The sequence below is a fragment of the Tinamus guttatus genome, unplaced genomic scaffold (genome assembly GCF_059628265.1).
Source record: "Tinamus guttatus ecotype Peru unplaced genomic scaffold, ASM5962826v1 Tinamus_guttatus_pri_ptg000213l, whole genome shotgun sequence".
In the NCBI taxonomy this organism is placed as follows: Eukaryota; Metazoa; Chordata; class Aves; order Tinamiformes; family Tinamidae; genus Tinamus; species Tinamus guttatus.
Window position 1 is genome coordinate 8213170 of NW_028288747.1, and position 6000 is coordinate 8219169.

Below are 6000 nucleotides of genomic sequence, written 5' to 3' on the forward strand. Positions count from 1 at the left end.
TCTCAAAAGTCAGAACAGCAGAATGTTTTGTTTTTTTGTTTTAAGCATATCTGAATACTCAAGGCTTTTACAGCTATTATTTGATAATACTACTAATTTTCCTCTGCATAAACCACATGAAATACGATATGCACCCAACTTGCCTCATCATAGCTTACTAGGCACTAAAAGAAACATTATCTAGCACTCAACAATAATAGCTTGAAACATTAAATTGTGGCTCTATCATTTTCTAAAATCCCTTAAAAAACATATCTAGTAGTATTTTTAGTATAAAAGCATATAACTGTGACAAGACAGATCCATGGTTTGCTACATAAAACAATCGTGCAAATGATTCCGAACAAGGAATTCTGGCTTTTCTGGGCTATCCACGTGCCCAGGCTTGCAATGCCACAGCTGGCCAAGCTGCAATAGGAGAACCCAATAAAAACGTAAAACAAGCTAAGCCATTCTACAATCAGAAAGATAGTTATGCAGGATATAAAAAATAGTTATGCTCTATTTGTTTTTCATGTGTCCAGTTCTAATCTCTTTTGTCCTCTTAAGCATGGAGCCATGACATTTTGAATAAATTCTGCACATTCCCTGTGATCTCTGTAAAGCAAAGGAAGCTGAACCCAAAGCTTACATGAACAATCCTTTGAAAGCACTTTCATCTTGGAATCCTAAATAGCTTGCAGCTAGAATATCTCATCTATGGCTCAAATGAATGAAATCCAGGAATTTTTCAGCTATTCAGCTACATCTATCAAAGGCAGAGTCTGAACACCTCAAGCTGTGGGAGACTTGATGGTCTGGGATTTCGCTCATTAAAAGAAACAAAGTTAAAACTGGGATCCACAGATTGAGACTGAAATAACCCCCCCACATAAAACTTCTCTCTTTCCTCTCTTTCTCTAACATGCCCTCCTCCTAGTTAAAATAGTTTCAATTGATAATCTGAGTTGAAACAGACATTGACTGGGCATTTTCTCAAGTGGCAGACAGTACTTTAGATGAGAAAAAAAAAGAAAAAAGAAACAGATTCTTTTAGTGGGTGGCAGCACACAAGCAACATAAGTCGTTGTTTTGGAAGGGAACAGAGTGATCTTGTGCTGGTTAGAGATGTTCTGCTTACATACGTCATCAGGAGTAGCAAGGTCGGGCTGGATTTCATCTAGAAACTTTGCTATCGCCAGCCCATGCGACAGCTTAAACCCTCTGTGCTCACCACAGTCAGTGCTCCGTCATTCACTCAGGCTGGCGGCAGCCCACAGTCACTCACCAAATTTTAGTCTGGCCACTAATCCTTAAATTGCAGAGAGGAATTACTAACCGTGGCATAATCAAGCATGGCAATTAATCAATAAAAGGTAATGTAGCAAACACAAACCTACTGCTCATTTTAGTGGCCTAACCATTTTCAGGAGAATGTATGTCTTCATGCTGCTGTACTTCGTGTGGTCAGAGAATATACTTTAGATGGATGCACACGCAAAGGTGAGGTAGAACAATCAGGAGAAGGGAAAATTAAGGCCTTATTGTACAGTGGATTAAGAGCCCCAGAGTTAACCCCAGCTGACAGGGCATGTCCACAGCAGAGCTGCCCCGGGGCAGAAACACCAGGTGGGGAGGGCAACGTTCACCTGTGCCAGCCGCGACCTCTGCGCATGGAGCTGCTCGGCACCTCGCAGTGCGACGACAGCACGGAACTGCCAGACATCAGTCTCGTAAAACTAAAGCAAAGAGCAGGAGGGATGGAAATATCTATGGAAATGCATCAAGGAAACAAACAGCCTAAGAGAAAAGTTACTTAAGATGATGGGCAGTGTTTCCACACAAACCAATAGGTACGGACCAGCTTTGGCAGGGGTGGAGAACTCCACCCTCCCAATCTACATAACGGCAAAATATGTGGAAGGAAAAAGCTGATCAGTTTTAACGGCAGAATGTGCTAAGTTTGTGAGAGCAAGACACAGCATAACTGCTCCTCAAAGCAGGGAACTTAAGGGAACTTAAAGTTAAAACCTAAACAAACTAGAATGCCACACATGTTGAAACCCAAATTACTCCTGCATAGCAGCACCTAACTCATATACTGAATACTTGTGAAAAGTGAAAAAATAGCCTGAAAATGCAAGGATAGACATTCCCTGGCTGTATTCTTAGCTACTGTGTATAAAAATGTGCCTTTTTTTTTCTGCAAACATCCAGTGCTGACAAAGTGGTGCATCATAATGTCAGTCCTGCAGTAAAACAAAAGGCTGGCATTTCTCTTTATGTGACAGCCAAATGCATTCCTGAACAGCAAGAAAAGTCCTTCTACGCTTGTCCACTACACCTGCATAGTTACACCTGCACGATACTAAATTCATCCTGTGCACATACGTATTGATTGCATTTTAGAAAGTTCATCATTTAATTTTGCTCTGGGCCTCAGAAATTACTTTAGACTTCCATACTCTTCCATACTCTTGTGTTCCCAGAGGAGTTCAGGAACATGATCTTCAGCCCCTTCTTCATTACTCCCTCCGGCATCAAGCGCAAAGCAACAAACTCAGCAGACCTCAGTTTGCCCCCTGCCTCACAATGCACCTTTACAACCAGTGAATCCCACTGGGACAGGAGAGCTCAGCAACTGGAGTCACTGCTTCTCTTTCATGCAAAAGTAACAAGCAGCTTAGGCTTACATTACAAAAGAAAAAACAGAAACAACCCCCAGCAAACCTAAGGAGAACTTTTTCCCTGAAAGAGCGAACAGAGAGGCAAAATGAGACTCTCTACATCTCTTGCAGCTCAGTGCCAAACTAATACACATCATTCCTGACAAAATTCTGCTGTTTTCTGCACTTATAAGAAAGTGATTTCAAGCTTGTGGGGCCAAGAAATATAGTCATCACCTACCAAAGCTATATTATTCTTCATTTGTTTGAAGACCAGAAATTTGAGCTATTTTAGAGGGATTATTGACTTCTATTTCAGCACCATCTAGAAAAAGAATGTCATCCACTTTGGGTAATTAATTGCATTACATATTCACATACACCCACATTCGTTCAGAGAAGGAAAATACTCTCTGACAGTCATGCTTTCCTAAAAAAATTAAAAACATCAGATATTTTTAGAGGTTCCAGAACATCCAAAAGAAACCAAATCATATAATTTTATGCCTGCTTTTAGGTTTCTGACTTCAGTGCTGAAGAGAATAACCTTTACCTAACAGCTCCCTTTATGTAAGCAATTTACTGATGGGCACAAACACCTTTTTCCCCTCAATTCAGAGTTCAGTCTCTGTATCTCTTCTGCAATCAACCTACTGAGGTCCCCTGCACTTCTGTCAACGAAAATAAGGCCTATGCTCAGTTTGTGAGACTGCCCATCTCCTCTTAATTAGAAGGAATTGGTCAGGAGCAGAATAAAAGACGCGCTCTCATGTCCAGCTCTCTCCCCAGGACTGTCACCTAACAGGGCAGAACTTGAATTTGTGTCAGGGCAACTTTTTAGAGCACTTGATGTCCTTTTTAAAATCCATCCCCTTGAAACTATCCCAGAACAGCTGAGGTTTGAAGACTCCTATGGAGACCATCTCCTCCAACCCCCAACGCTTCAGCCTAAGCCTTTTTAAATGTTCCTTATAGTTATGAAGGAAGGCTTGGGAATAGCTCAGACATCCTGCTGTGACTTCTTTTTTTCCTGGAAGGGTAAAATTTGATATGTAAATTTAAAGTGAGTAGAGTTGTCAATATACCCGCAGCTTAGATTTCTTACAGGACTTCATATACTATTGTTAACTTATGTTGACTTCATATATTATTATTAGACTCTCCAGCTCCCTGCATTAACCTCTACTCTCATCATAATAAGATTCACCACGTTTCTTATCCTTCTCCCTCAACAACTCCCACAAAAGTACGTTAACTTCAGTTGTAAGAGAACGGAAGGGGCTTTAACATTTTGGAAACCGTTTTTTGTTGTTGTTGTTTGTTAGTTTTTTAAATTGGAGAACCGGAGGCTCTGACTATTCAACTCTTGCGAGATGCGATCTCTCCAAACTCAACGTAACCTCCTGCAGTCTCCTCAGCACTCAGAACTATCAGGCTTCCATGCATGGAACGAACCTTTACCTTTAGAGCCAACTCTCTGAACAGCACTGTAAATATTGTAAATTTAATTCAGCTTTTTAAAGATTGCTTACCAGCATATATATATTATACTAAAGAGAGGTTTGTGAAGATGGCATTTTTGTTTCTTTGTGTATATATATATATATATATATATATATATATGTATTTTAAACACTCTCCAACTTTGCAATTTAAGCTCTAATTAGGAACCTGTTTGTCATTTCTACCATAGCAAGGGAGAAACTGTTTTACCAGATGATCCCTGAAAATAAGACAAATACCATCAAATATCACCCTTTAAAATACAGAGACTTGATTATTTTAAAAATTCTCACCCTTAATCAGAGAGATCAAATGCTATTCACAAGCACACAGATACATAAAAAATAACGCTTACTTTTGAGGAGCAGATGTTGCCTTTTTCCTTTTCTTTGTGAAGGGCCAGAGTATCTTTTCCTAGGCCCTTCTCCCGGTCCAAAACTTCTTGAAAGTCCAGTCCAGCTGAAGAAATTCTGTCCTCTCAGCAAGTGCCAACAAATCTGCATTCAGCAGAGGACCCACACTGTTTAGGAGTAAGGTGAAAATAGGACATTATGATTATCCAGTCTAACCACTGAAGAAATCCTAAAAACCTCACACAGGAATTAATTTTTGAAGCCCAACTACGTCTTTTTGAACCACGAGACATTAAGAAAGCCACCAACCAGACAGTAATATTTAAATGGACAGTAAATACATCACATTTTAGCATAGTGGTATCTTTGCCTCAATGATGTAAAACACCAATGACCAGAAACAACTGCCTATGTCCATTTTGTGTAACAAGCTGTTTCTTGTTACCCCTCAGACTGCAATTCACTTGTCTTCCTTCTCTGCAAATATTCACAATATAGGGGGTAGCCTTTGCATGAGGGGCTGGCAGCAGCCTCAGCCCAGCACATACCCCCAGCACCACCCAGGTGTCATTGTAAAATACACAGCCCCTGTGAAAACCCATTTCTGGCAGCACTTGGCATGGACAGCAGCCCTTGCCTGAAGGAAGCAGAAAGTCACATCTGCATCCAGTCCAAGGTGGCAGAACACAGCCTTTCCTCCTAAATTCCTCCTCAATATCGCACAACAAGTCATCAATCAACCTCTTCGTGGAAAAGCAGAGCAGCCCTCTAGTCTTTCATCTCTTTACTAGTGCAGCTGGATTTCAACCGGCATCACAAACGCGGGCAACACTCCCCAGGGCGCGGGAGCAGCACAGCCCTCTGGGCAGCACCACCACACGCGGGACTGTTCGCTGCCCTGCTCCCCGAGCGCTCAGCCTCCGCGCCGCGGCCGCCTGTCTGCCTTCCTGAAGAAACCTCCTGTGCCAGCCTGCATAGGGAGGCCCTTCTCTAATTCCTGGAAGTCCAGGCCTCACTGGATTAAAACAAAGTATGATAATGGGGGCAGGGGGAGGGCGGAAAGCAGGCAATATCTCAAAGAGGATAAAACTCTGTATCTTCCAATGAGGATGAGGTCCAGAGAATCACATTCCCCATGATGTGCAGACACAGCGGTGCTTTGGGGAAAAATATAATATACTAAAGAGACTTGGTATTCAACACAAGTAACACAAAACAGTTTGGAACAAAAGGAGGTGGAAAATGAACCTGTCACTCAGATAAATACATATTTAAAGCGCATCTTGAGACAAATATAAATAGGTTGGATGTGTCACATTGAACAGGCGCCCAACACAAGAGTTAAAAGAATGCTTGTCCTGTCATCTATGTAGGTTAACTGGATTTGGGGGTTGTTGCTACTGAACTGAATTGAAACTTCCACCGAGGGAGAAGTGGGGTAAACGATGGAGGCAGTCTAAGGCCCAGCCAGCAGGACCAAAACATCACATTTCTGGAGA

The 6000-nt window shown here is 41.7% G+C and overlaps 1 protein-coding gene across 1 annotated transcript in view; it reads right to left on the reverse strand.

Annotated features, from left to right (window-relative positions):
• Positions 1 to 4664, reverse strand: part of CRACD (capping protein inhibiting regulator of actin dynamics) — a 77581-nt gene extending 72917 nt beyond the window's left edge. Inside the window, exon 1 of the mRNA XM_088524691.1 lies at positions 4504 to 4664. The gene's annotated coding sequence lies outside the window, so the exon portion shown is untranslated. The remainder of the gene's footprint in view (positions 1 to 4503) is intronic.
• Between the last annotated feature and the right edge of the window lie 1336 nt (positions 4665 to 6000).